The following is a 13,750-nucleotide window of genomic DNA, read 5'->3' on the forward strand; positions in this document are numbered from 1 at the left end:
AGGCGGATGTATCAGTTTATTTGACTCTTCATATATAATGTGCAAAACATACATTAGGCTATGGAAATAGGGTACTAAGGTGTACGAGAACCACTAGTGAATGATGTATGATGAAATTATACATGAATTTTTTTATTGCATAGAGCGAGCTTACAGAACTGCCACGCCGTTACAACGTCAAGAACGCACTGTTCATCTCCGCGTTTTCGGGTTCGATTCCCGACGGGGTCGGAGTTTATCTCCGCTCGAGGACTGGGTGTTTGCGTTGTCCCATCATCTCATCATCATCTTATCATCATTCGAGACGTCGCGAGACTGGACATGGAAAGATTGGGAACTCGTACGGGCGCTGATGACCATGATCTTGAGCTCCCCACAAACCAACATCATCATCATCTCCGCTTTTACTCCCCAAAGGATCCTGTCCCTGGTGTCAGAGATGTTTCGACCTCTTGAAGCTCTCGATATTCCATAAGGCTATTTATATCCTGTGGCTGTCAAAACGAAATCAGCCTCAACTTTATATTGATAGAGCAGATCATAAGTAACTACGGGATGTTGCGGCAATGTGTATTTTGAATTTTTTGTCTCTAATATAACTGCTAAACTATGCATTCGAATAAAAAAAGCAGCTGTTGTTCCTTAGCATTTTGCTGTTAAATGTGTCTTTGTCCTTTCTTTTACATTTAAAGCAATCACAAGGCACCAATAAAACGTCGTTAGTTTTAGTTTTGAAAAATTGTCTCGTATGATACGCTATTCATATACTGTGTTGTGCCCTTGTAACAGAGTTTACATAAGGTTTCTCAAATTCATTGGTGAATTCTGTTGTTGTTTCACTGCTCTGGGTCACACGCACTTTTCACTGTACATTTATATTGAGAGTTGCAATTCAGATGTCTCTACACAACTATTAATTTTATTGGAGTATTTTCCTTTTTCCTTTTTTATTATGTTGTTGATATGTGTTTTGTTACAGTTTCTTGGGATTATTGAGAAGTAAATAGAAGTTTTTTTAAGGTAATCTGATAAATCGTTATTATTGCCAGTAAACTGATAATTCGTGTGCCTGAGGAATGCCCACAGCTCTCTAGATTTATAACGTTATGGGCCCAAGGCTGTGCTGATTTACAGGATACATAACTCACTTGTATAATATAAAAGATGCGACTTCACTGTTGATCATGGTTGATGAGGTGGAGAAATATACAATTCCGCTGTTTTGTGGAACCAATTTTAGAAACTGGGAATTTAGAACTGAGGTACTTTGCATGAGATGGATCTGATGGAATTCATCACAATAAAATATCCTGGAATGGTCGTATTTGAAGAGAATGATGAGGCAGAAGTACGCGCAAAGAAAAACGCGCAGTAGGCAATTTTGAACAACCTGCGACATGGTGACGAATGGAACAGTGACCCTAAAATGTAGACTAAATTTGTTTTATTTCACGTCTATGGTCAAAACTTGTAGGTCCCTAGACTACCTGTTTCGGTCAGCAATGACCATCAACAAAAGCAAAACAAGAATAATGGAATGTAGTCAAATTAACTCAGGTGATGCTGAAGGAATTTGATTAGGAAATGAGACACTTAAAGTAGTAAAGGAGTTTTGCTATTTTGGGAGCAAAATACCTGATGATGGTCGAAGTAGAGAGGATAGAAAATGTAGACTAGCAATGGCAAGGAAAGTGTTTCTGAAGAAGAGAAATTTGTTAACATTGAGTATAGATTTAAGTGCCAGGAAGTCGTTTCTGAAAGTATTTGTATGGAGTGTAGCCGTGTATGGAAGTGAAACATGGACGATAAATAGTTTGGACAAGAAGTGAATAGAAGCTTCCGAAATGTGGTGCTACAGAAGAATGTGAAGATTAGATGGGTAGATCACATAACTAATGAGGAGGTACTGAATAGAATTGGGGAGAAGAGGAGTTTGTGGCACAACTTGACAAGAAGGGGTCAGTTGGTAGGGCATATTCTGAGGCATCAAGGGATCACCAATTTAGTATTGGAGGGCATCGTGGAGGGTAAATATCGTAGAGGGAGACCAAGAGATGAATACACTAAGCAGATTGAGAAGGATGTAGGCTGCAATAAGTACTGGGAGATGAAGAAGCTTGCACAGGATAGAGGAGCATGGAGAGCTGCATCAAACCAGTCTCAGGACTGAAGACCACAACAACAACAACAACATGACCATATTCAGGTCTGTTTTATAAAAAGGTGTCCTATGTATTCACTTTTTTTTTTTTTTTTTTTTTTTTTTTTTTGATAAAGCAGACCTGAAGATGCTCATTGCTGACCGAAACCGGTAGTCTGGTGACCTACAACTTTGTGACCAAAGACGTGAAGTAAAATAAACTTATTCCAGCAATTTTGAAGAAATGTGACAAAAAAATGTATGTTACAAATCATACAGAGAATTGCGGATAATTATCTGGAATATGTCAAAGACAAAGATACTCCGTTTGATCTATGGCTGTCGCTGAACATTGTTTACGAGGCAAGAGGAACGGCAAGTCAGTTGTTAATTTGGAAAACTTCGCTACTGATGAAATTTGACTCAACAAGTGACTTGCTTACTGATCATTTTAATCAATTCGACAATTTAATTAGAGAGTTACGATCATCTGGAGCAAGACTAGAAGAAACCGTTGTTGTTTGTCGTCTGTTGTAGACATTGCCGGCGGATATGATAAAAATACTATCACCAGACGCGTTAACTCTAAATTTCGTGAAGAACAGACTTTTGGATAAGAGAAGAAGAAGAAAGATGTTCCCAAGGGAGGTCATATTAACTTATCGACGTTTTTTGTCGCATTTAGGACAGAAATCGAAGTTTGGTAACAGAATTCAATCAGATAGCAAAGCTACTAACGTTTTATTTTTCGATGCTATAACTGTGCATTGAATATACATAAAAAGTCAGATGTCTAAAATAAAAAAAGCACAGAAAAAAACCTATAAGAGCAGCTTCTAATGATCAAGATGGAGAAGAGAATAATTACTGTTTCTCAGCAACTAGTTATGAAAATTCGTCAACACTGGCTCAAATTAAATGGCATTTGGATTCCGGAGCCACAGAACATTTAAAAATAACAACATGCAATTGAAATACATGAGAACGTTGCCGTATTCAATTAAAATCAATGTTACTAAGTCTGGAATCTTTCTATATGTTACGTGTGTCGGTGAAATTGAAGTTATGAGTTCTGTAAATGGTACGATTACAAATATTTTGTCAGTCCCAAACCTCAGCAAACCTGCTGTCCGTGCGTAAACTTGGATCAAAAGGTTTGCTAGCAGTTTTTGTATTTTTCAGAACAACAATGTGCTCTTGCCACTGCACAAAGGAGTGAGTCAAACTTGTACACACTAAATTGTATACAAAGGGACTTAAATGTCATGTAGTTTCACCAACACAGACGTTTTTAATTATGGGATGAATGGTTGGTTCATCTGAGTTACGATAATATTCGTAAGTCGCAGAAGCAAGCCGACGGAATGAACTTTAAATCTAACACGTCAGATTGAAATTTTTGTCATACATGTATTTAAGGGAAACAGACGTCTCATACACATAAAACATGAAGAGTAAAAGAGACCAAACTACTACAATTTATTCGGTTATGTAGTTGGACCAATTATTCGGAACTGATATGATATTAAAAGGTATGTTTAGACATTTATTGATGACTTTATTCATTTTACTTGCGTGTATTTTCTAGAAGCAAAGCCAGAAGTGCCAAAATTTTTCAAAAATTTGAAGCAATGTTTACAGCTCATTTCAATTTGAAAGTAAGTCATCTCCGTTGTGATAATGGTCAAGAGTATATATCGAATGAGCTGAAGACTTTCTACCGTACATTTGCGTTACGCATAAGCTATTGCCAATCATTTGCATCGCTGTCTTGTTGACGATTGTCAGCTGAGAAGTTTGAATTCCATTGAGTATTGTTTATTTGTGGGTATGTGTGTGTGTTAGAGTTTATTTGTGGGTATGTGGTGTGTTTATTGAGTGTTATTTGATAATTCGCCTACAGTGCTGAAAATATTTCCTTGCAGAGTCCTGTTTGGCCATTGATGAATTTTTTTGACCTGTGTAATAGTTTTTTTAATGCGGAGAGTTTCTTCTATTTTTAATAAATGGTACATACTGTGTGTGTGTGCTTCAGGATCGGAAGATCAGTTTATGTGCCTCCTGTGGTGTTGTTTGTTTTCAGTGAGGTATTCTGCAAATGTGGAATGTGTAGTATCACTTTTCAATGGGCTTAAATGTTCAGAATCACATCGAGGAAGGTGTAAGGTTGTGTTTTACCCACTCCTCGATGTTTTTCAGTCTGTAAATCATGCAAACAGTGAAGAAAAAGGAGAAGAAATTTGGAAAGGGAATCAAAGCTCAGGGAGGTGCAACGAAAACTTAACGGTTCACATGTAATACTGTCAGACGGAAAATGACTTGGAAGTGCACTTTAGCGCAATGGGAAGTACGCACAAAATACATTATACGATGAACATCAACAAAAGTGAAACAGGGGTAATGAAATGTAGTCGAATTAAAGCAGGCAGTGTGGAAGAAATTAGTTTAGGAAATCAGACACTAAAAGCGGTAAACGAATTTTGCTATTTAGGCAGCAAAATAACGACGATGGGCGAAGTACTAAGAAGAAAAACATTTTTGAAAGAGGGAGAGGAATCTGTTAGCGTCGAATACAAACTTAAGTGTCGGGAGGTCTCTTATGAACCAAAGCCAGTTAGTCAGTTAATTAGTTATTAGTTACATGTTCCATGGATCATTTTGTACGATGGATCGTAATGATATGGAAATAGTCATTTTCCCTTCACTTCGTAAATCAATTTGTACATATTGCTACATTCTGAATATTTAAAAGTTTTTTTATACAAAAAAAAAAGATATACAGATGTGAGGCACTAATTCCTATCCACTACTTCTTACACGTTACATCAATATAACTTCTTCTAAAGAATAGAAGTTTTCAAGTAGAAACCTTGTTGAGTTTGTTTTCAAATTTTACTTTTCTGTCTTTCAGATGCTTCATATCACTCGGTAAGTGAAAAAAACTTTCTATTGCAGCATTGAACACCCGTTTTTGTGCTAAAGACTACCTTAATGTGGAGTAATGAAAGTCATTTTTGCTTCTGGTAATATAATTATACAAATCATTCTTCTTTTGATCTTTAGAGGACTGCTTACGACAAACATCATGAGGGAATAACAATACAGTGAAGCAGTCAGAATGCCCAACTCCTTAAACAGGTATCCACAATATGATCGTGGGTGAGCATGAAATATTATTCTTACAGCAGGTTTCTGTGCAATGAAAACTTTCTTAAAGATCAGTTACCTCAGAGCATTATTCCATATGACATTAATGAATGAAAATACGCATAATATGTCAGCTAAATGATTTGTCTCTCCCAAAGATTTGCAAGGAGTGTGATTCTAAGTGCAAATGTCGCTGAACTAATTTGTTTAGGAGTTCCAAAAGGTGTTTTTTCCAGTTAATATTCTCATCAATAGGAACACCTAAGAAATTTGAAGTTTCCACCATATTTATTATTTCGTCACGACGTATTACACTTATGATAAGTCAAGTACCCCTAACTGTGCAGCACTGAATAGGTTGTGCCTTTTTAAAATTGAGGGTAAAACCATTCGCAGAAATGGGTACTTTTAAGAACCTTGTTTACTGTTTTTCTGTTTGGTGTATGTGTGCTTGGACTGAATACAATACTAGCGTCCTCCGCAAAAAGAATTTTGCTTGCTGTGTATTAGAGAAAATATCGTTTACATATATTTGAAGGACAATAGTGGACCTAAGATTGAGCCCTGGGGAACCCCATTCGTGATCCCCCACCCCTCTCCCAGTCAGAATTATCTCTGTAGACTACATGAGTTGAATTACTGCATTCTTTTGCTTAGATGTGACATTATCCACTAGCTGAATGTACTGTCAATCTCCAAATGTTTGGAGTGTAACCTAACACCGTAAAATTTGGACGAAAAATATTTCAGATGAGAAAATAACAACAGTTTTTGAATCATAGTGCTACAGGGGAGGTCAGAAGATAGTTAGATGAAGAGATCGAATGACTAATGAAGTGATACAGAACTGAATTGGGGAGAAAGAACTTCAGAATGCAACTTAACTAAAAGGAGGGATCAGTTGATAGGGTACATTCTGAGATTCCAAGGAATAGCTAATTTGGCGATCGAATGATGTGCGGGGGCTTGGGGGAAAATTAAAGGGAGGGGGAGAGAGAGACAACAAGTCTATACTACAATAAACAGGTTCAAATAGTCCACAGACTATCGTGAAGATTTGCATGAAACCAGTCTTTGGACTGAAGACCAGAACACCACCACCTGAAGATTTGTCACACAGTGAATGTCCACTTTATTGCAGGCTAGATCCAGGGTTCAAGCAGCTTTGCACCGTAGTGGGCTTCGGACGACGTGGGAGGAACCTGATACCAGATACAGGACTCCTGAGGGGGGCCAGCTTCCTCATGGAGCATGGCAGCAGGTGTGGCTACAGCGGGATCACTGACGTGAGTATCATCTACTCTCTGGTCGATGTTCTTTACGTCCAGCTCGATACCCTAAAGATTTGCAAGAAGATACCAATACACAGTTGCTGAGGTTGGTGTAGCCAGGTCAGATAATAGAGACCACGACCAACTTTCTGTCAAAGTAGTGATTAATCACATAGTAGCCGAAGATCAGTCAGGCTTTCGCAAACATCGCAACACATTTGTTTTAATAAGATGATAACAGTTTCTGAAAATGTAAAGTGAACCATTTATAGGTAAGAGTTGACTATCATTTACTTATCAGATTCAGCATCCCGACTCTCTCTCCATGTGCCATAAAAGTTTTCGTTCATACTTGACACACTGCTAACAATGGGTTATGTCTGGGCCGACATAGTCGTAATGAAAACATGTAGTCACAGGCATATCCTGCTGTACAGAATTCAGACCAATACTCTTCTCATTGTATGTTGTGGGGTGACATCAGTTCTGTCCTGCTGTAAATACTACTTATATGCTCATGTCCCCCAGTTGTGGTTATTGCATAAGCAATTAACTTCATTAAAACTATTGAGAATCTCAGCGGTGACTTGTGTACATTACCGAAATGGCACAACATATTAGGTGGAAGGTGTCTATAAACAGCGTATCCGAAAAGTTCCCATACCCCTTTTAACTATATGTAATACACGAAATAAATAACTTTTTTTCTTCGTAACCCTGCTTTGTAGTTGGCAAAAAACGTTGTTGCCAGTAGTATATGAAATGATTTAGATTAATGTTTCTGATTGTCAATGACATAGAGCAGCTAGTTGCAAGCCACCGTGCTTTGTCGGTACATTTCCAAATGGCACATCTCACATAAGAATGTTATTTTCTGATGAGTGTGAGATATGTTGCAATTCGCACACATGGATAAAAGTCTGTTAATGATAGCAATGTATGCAGAGTTGCTGCTTATTACATGTGAGTCCAGCAAGACGTTAGCCAAGTAGTCACGAAACAACACACGACAAACTTTAATATTAGGGGAAATCGACAAACTTCTCCGTTGTTAATAAACAGATTTACAATCAAACAAGGTGGGCGAGTACAGTGCAGACTGATGATTAACTATATTGCTTGTGTTGTTAAGGGGGTAGGACGTCAAATGGGCCGACTTGGAGTAGGAGAGGCACCACAGGAGATTTTAATTTCCACTGTCTATACTTGTACAAATAAATTCATAAAACTTTGTCAGCATGACCAGGAAGGACTCAGGATTCACAATCATAGCAGTGGAAGTTCAAAAACATAACAAAATAATTTTTTTCATGTGAAATTTCATAATTTTTTCACTTACTATTGGCTGCATTTGTTGCTATAGGTACACTTTTCTTCATAAGTAAGAAAGATTCTTCGATGAATTTTGTACAGCATACAAACCGTACTTTCAGGTGCATGAAACTCTTTAAATTTTTGCATTAAGTAGTTTGTGTTTAATAAGCACGCCAAGTTCAAAGTAATAAGATCTTTATTTTGGGTATTACATGTTCCTAACTACAGAATTTTGTGTTCTTTTAGAACTGTCGAGCAACATAGGCAGATTCTTTTTCATTTTCTAAATCAGTTTCCTTCCTTTTCACATTCCTATGTTGCACTCTCCTTGATTTTATCACCTCCAAATATGGTTCAAATGGCTCTGAGCACAATGGGACTCAACATTTATGGTCATCAGTCCCCTAGAACTTAGAACTACTTAAACCTAACTAACCTAAGGACAGCACACAACACCCAGTCATCACGAGGCAGAGAAAATCCCTGACCCCGCCGGGAATCGAACCCGGGAACCCGGGCGTGGGAAGCGAGAACGCTACCGCACGACCACGAGCTGCGGACCCCTCCAAATATGGTTTACCTGCTTTCACTACATGCTCTCTGTCTATCACAAACAAAGCTTTGATACGGTTCACTACGGGCTTAATTCCCATTTTCTCTAAAACGTATTTCCTGCTTTCACACCAGCATCAAAACATGAAACTGCATCATAAACACCAATAGAAAGCGCATTTATCCTCACAAAAATGGTTTTTGGCAATCTTTCCCATACACATTGGTTAAAACCTCCTTTTGGGTTTTGGTTACCGCCATGAGGAGATTTCTTCAATAAGTTTTCATTTGCAAGATCCCTGAATAGAAGTTTGATGGCTTCCATTACAGCAGCTGGTAGGGAATTCCTGTGAGAATCTTCTTCACCACCAGCACTTAACTTTGGTAGCCACACCATGATTCACTTCCTTTTGACACTGCATCTTGGTACACTTAAGACCAAATAACGTGCCTTATAATCTCTGAAATATATATGTTTTATACATCAAACTATTCATGAAAATGTGCGCTACAAAATAGGTATATTTCTGAAAAATCTAATATTTTTAAATTTTTGACGTCCTACCCTCTTTCCCCCATTCCTGTCAGTTGTTCCCTCATGTTTCAGGGAGAGCATAATGGAACAATTGACAGAAGTGGGGGAAAGAAATAAAGTAGAAGAAGAATGGGTAGCTCTGAGGGATGAAGTAGTGAAGGCAGCAGACGATCAAGTAGGTAAAAAGACTAGGGCTAGTAGAAATCCCTGGGCAATAATTGAATTTAATTTATGAAAGGAGAAAATATAAAAATGCAGTAAATGAAGCAGGCAGGAAGGAATACAAACGTCTCAAAAATGAAATTGACAGGAAGAGTAAAATGGCTAAGCAGGGATGGCTACAGGACAAATGTAAGGATGTAGACGCTTATCTCACTAGGGGTAAGATAGATACTGCCTAAAGGAAAATTAAAGAGACCTTTGGAGAAGAGAGAACCACTTGTGTGAATATCAAGAGCTCAGATGGAAACCCAGTTCTAAGCAAAGAAGGGAAGGCAGAAAGGTGGAAGGAGTATATAGAGAGTCTATACAAGGGCGATGTACTTGAGGACAATATTATGGAAATGGAAGAGGATGTAGATGAAGATGAAATGGGAGATACGATACTGCGTGAAGTTTGACAGAGCACTGAAAGACCTGAGTCGAAACAAGGCCCCAGGAGTAGACAATATTCCATTAGAACGGCCTTGGGAGAGCCAATCCTGACAAAACTCTACCATCTGGTGAGCAAGATGTACGAGACAGGCGAAATACCCTCAGGCTTCAAGAAGAATATAATACAGTCCTGGAAATGGAAAAAAGAACACATTGACACCACATTGACACCGGTGTGTCAGACCCACCATACTTGCTCCGGACACTGCGAGAGGGCTGTACAAGCAATGATCACACGCACGGCACAGCGGACACACCAGGAACCGCGGTGTTGGCCGTCGAATGGCGCTAGCTGCGCAGCATTTGTGCACTGCCGCCGTCAGTGTCAGCCAGTTTGCCGTGGCATACGGAGCTCCATCGCAGTCTTTAACACTGGTAGCATGCCGCGACAGCGTGGATGTGAACCGTATGTGCAGTTGACGGACTTTGAGCGAGGGCGTATAGTGGGCATGCGGGAGGCCGGGTGGACGTACCGCCGAATTGCTCAACACGTGGGGCGTGAGGTCTCCACAGTACATCGATGTTGTCGCCAGTGGTCGGCGGAAGGTGCACGTGCCCGTCGACCTGGGACCGGACCGCAGCGACGCACGGATGCACGCCAAGACCGTAGGATCCTACGCAGTGCCGTAGGGGACCGCACCGCCACTTCCCAGCAAATTAGGGACACTGTTGCTCCTGGGGTATCGGCGAGGACCATTCGCAACCGTCTCCATGAAGCTGGGCTACGGTCCCGCACACCGTTAGGCCGTCTTCCGCTCACGCCCCAACATCGTGCAGCCCGCCTCCAGTGGTGTCGCGACAGGCGTGAATGGAGGGACGAATGGAGACGTGTCGTCTTCAGCGATGAGAGTCGCTTCTGCCTTGGTGCCAATGATGGTCGTATGCGTGTTTGGCGCCGTGCAGGTGAGCGCCACAATCAGGACTGCATACGACCGAGGCACACAGGGCCAACACCCGGCATCATGGTGTGGGGAGCGATCTCCTACACTGGCCGTACACCACTGGTGATCGTCGAGGGGACACTGAATAGTGCACGGTACATCCAAACCGTCATCGAACCCATCGTTCTACCATTCCTAGACCGGCAAGGGAACTTGCTGTTCCAACAGGACAATGCACGTCCGCATGTATCCCGTGCCACCCAACGTGCTCTAGAAGGTGTAAGTCAACTACCCTGGCCAGCAAGATCTCCGGATCTGTCCCCCATTGAGCATGTTTGGGACTGGATGAAGCGTCGTCTCACGCGGTCTGCACGTCCAGCACGAACGCTGGTCCAACTGAGGCGCCAGGTGGAAATGGCATGGCAAGCCGTTCCACAGGACTACATCCAGCATCTCTACGATCGTCTCCATGGGAGAATAGCAGCCTGCATTGCTGCGAAAGGTGGATATACACTGTACTAGTGCCGACATTGTGCATGCTCTGTTGCCTGTGTCTATGTGCCTGTGGTTCTGTCAGTGTGATCATGTGATGTATCTGACCCCAGGAATGTGTCAATAAAGTTTCCCGTTCCTGGGACATTGAATTCACGGTGTTCTTATTTCAATTTCCAGGAGTGTAATTCCAATCCCAAAGAAAGCAGGTGTTGACAGATGTGAAAATTACCGAACTATCAGTTTTATAAGTCGCAGCTGCAAAATACTAACGCGAATTCTTTACAGACGAATGGAAAAACTGGAAGAAGCCGACCTCGGGGAAGATCAGTTTTGGTTCCTTAGAAATGTTGGAACACGTGAGGCAATACTGACCTTACGACTTATCTTAGAAGAGAGATTAAGGAAAGGCAAACCTACGTTTCTAGCATTTGTGGACTTAGAGAAAGCTTTTGACAATGTTAACTGGAATACTCTCTTTCAAATTCTGAAGGTGGCAGGGGTAAAATATAGGGAGCGAAAGGCTATTTACAATTTGTGCAGAAACCAGATGGCAGTTATAAGAGTCGAGGGGCATGAAAGGGAAGCAGTGGTTGGGAAGGGAGTGAGACAGAGTTGTAGCCTCTCCCCGATGTTATTCAATCTGTATATTGAGCAAGCAGTAAAGGAAACAAAAGAAAAATTCGGAGTAGATATTAAAATCCATTGAGAAGAAATAAAAACTTTGAGGTTCGCCGATGAGATTGTTATTCTGTCAGAGACAGCAAGTGACTTGGAAGAGCAGTTGAATGGAATGGACCGTGTCTTGAAAGGAGGATATAAGATGAACATCAACAAAAGCAAAACGAGGATAATGGAATGTAGTCGAATTAAGTCAGGTGATGCTGAGGGAATTAGATTAGGAAATGAGACACTTAAAGTAGTAAAGGAGTTTTGCTATTTGGGGAGTAAAATAACTGATGATGGTCGAAGTAGAGAGGATATAAAATGTAGACTGGCAATGGCAAGGAAATCTTTTCTGAAGAAGAGAAATTTGTTAACATCGAGTATAGATTTAAGTGTCAGGAAGTCGTCTCTGAAAGTATTTGTATGGAGTATAGCCATGTATGGAAGTGAAACATGGACGATAAATAGTTTGGACAAGAAGAGAATAGAAGCTTTTGAAATGTGGTGCTACAGAAGAATGCTGAAGATTAGATGGGTAGATCACTTAACTAATGAGGAGGTATTGAATAGAATTGGTGAGAAGAGGAGTTTGGCACAACTTGACAAAAAGAAGGGATCGGTTGGTAGGACATGTTCTGAGGCATCAAGGGATCACAAATTTAGCATTGGAGGGCAGTGTGGAGGGTAAAAATCATAGAGGGAGACCAAGACATGAATATACTAAGCAGATTCAGAAGGATGTAGGTTTGCAGTAAGTACTGGGAGATGAAGAAGCTTGCACAGGAGAGAGTAGCATGGAGAGCTGCATCAAACCAGTCTCAAGACTGAAGACCACAACAACAACAACCCTCCTCAAGAAGATTGATGTCATTTTCCGGACATGCATGCATGTCCGATGGAACAGGCGCTGCAGCTACTGCAGCTGTCATGAAATACGTGAAATGTATTGGCAGCTGTGAATATGAACAACCATCAGTTTTATAAGCGAATGACGACAGTGAAAATTTGTGCGAGTCTGGGATTCGAACCTGCGTTTACCACTTTACACAATGGGTCACCTCAACCGCTTTGGCTATTCTTGCTCAGCCGGCCGAAGAGCCGCGCGGTTCTGGCGCTGCAGTCTGGAACCGCGAGACCGCTACGGTCGCAGGTTCGAATCCTGCCTCGGGCATGGATGTGGGTGATGTCCTTAGGTTAGTTAGGTTTAACTAGTTCTAAGTTCTAGGGGACTAATGACCTCAGCAGTTGAGACCCATAGTGCTCAGAGCCATTTGAACCATTTTTGCTATTCTTGCTCGACCCACAATCAGACCCATAGTTCCATATGTCAACGTTCTGGCGTTGCAACCTGTATTCGTGCACACATTATGTAATTCTCGAACAAGGGAGGACAGTTTAACTGAAAGTGGCTGCCTGGTGATGACTGACGTGACTGAGTTTGACCACCGACCACAAGACTACGCTGGCACAGTGAAAGCAACAAGCTTAGTTCTGCACCAGATTATATTTATCATTCGTGGGTCACTTGACCATGGAAAAATTGTAGGGCGATTTAAATACTCTTGAAATCTATGTCAGGTTGAAGTTACCAGATGTCTATTTGCTTGCTACAATGACTGACATAAATCATAATAATATTACTAGAGAACAAAGTTCTCTAAAAATCAAATCAAACACTGTATCCCTGACACTTTGGGGATGTACTAAAAAGTACGGAAGACTGTATGGAAAAAGCACTACATGGTCTGTTCATCTGGGCATCTCGCAAAAAGTATGTAACAAGAAGCCCAAATTGTAAAAAAAAAAAAAAACTAAGCGACCCAAGTTGAGTGGTAAAGTAAGGAAACAACAAGATTCTGAGAATATGGATCGTGCTGCCACCATTGCAACACTTACATTTCCCCAAAATCAGCAAACTGTGTGCCCATCAGCACCAAATGACTGCCAAGAACGAATAGCCCTCATGGCGGGAAGCGATTAATGACTGTGAAACTAGATCTTCCTTCACAAGTCTCTAATTCCAAAAATCCTCTGTATGGAAGAGGCAGCTCAATGCTGGTACCAACGTGACACACGAGAATACCGCTTATTTCACGGC

Source organism: Schistocerca nitens, chromosome 10, assembly GCF_023898315.1.
Source record: "Schistocerca nitens isolate TAMUIC-IGC-003100 chromosome 10, iqSchNite1.1, whole genome shotgun sequence".
NCBI classification, from domain to species: domain Eukaryota; kingdom Metazoa; phylum Arthropoda; class Insecta; order Orthoptera; family Acrididae; genus Schistocerca; species Schistocerca nitens.